We start from the raw sequence: 492 nt of genomic DNA, 5'->3' as shown, positions 1-492 counted from the left end.
TGGGGAGAGGAGGAGGGGTTAAGGGCACAAGAGGGGAGTAGATGAATTGATTGATCGAATTGATCGATCAACTGATTCTCATGCCATTCTTTCCCTAAAGAGTAAATATCACCAGCCACCAAATTGCACTAGTTAACGATGAAAACAAAATATTCCCCATTTTCTACTACACTTGTTATTTCGCAATAACGCCACCGTCCACGACGCTTCAAGATAGTTATTTTACCTTTTCTTTTTACACAAATCAGTTCTTTTTAAATTTCCTCTATATTGTGATTTTACACATCCCTTCATCAATGGATGCTATTATTTAAAAAGATGATAGTGTCGTTATTTGTTTTATATAGTTAAAATCGCCGGGTCAGCTATCTCCCTTCAATCGAGCTCCTCCTCCCATCGAGGCCCATTATCCGAAATAGTTCGGGAGACGAGAGGCGCGCGGCCTAAGTTTCCTTCCAGCTCTTGCACCAGCTGCGAGATGAAAGGCTTGCC

The 492-nt window shown here is 41.7% G+C and overlaps 1 protein-coding gene across 1 annotated transcript in view; it reads left to right on the top strand.

Annotated features, from left to right (window-relative positions):
- LOC119587762 (protein tramtrack, beta isoform-like) overlaps positions 1-492 on the top strand; it is a gene marked incomplete at its 5' end in the record, with an annotated part of 48,755 nt that overhangs the window by 36,008 nt on the left and 12,255 nt on the right.

The sequence above is a fragment of the Penaeus monodon genome, chromosome 23, assembly GCF_015228065.2.
Source record: "Penaeus monodon isolate SGIC_2016 chromosome 23, NSTDA_Pmon_1, whole genome shotgun sequence".
Taxonomy (NCBI): Eukaryota; Metazoa; Arthropoda; class Malacostraca; order Decapoda; family Penaeidae; genus Penaeus; species Penaeus monodon.
The sequence above is the reverse complement of the archived record's forward strand: the minus strand, read 5'-3'. Positions and strand labels throughout refer to the sequence as shown.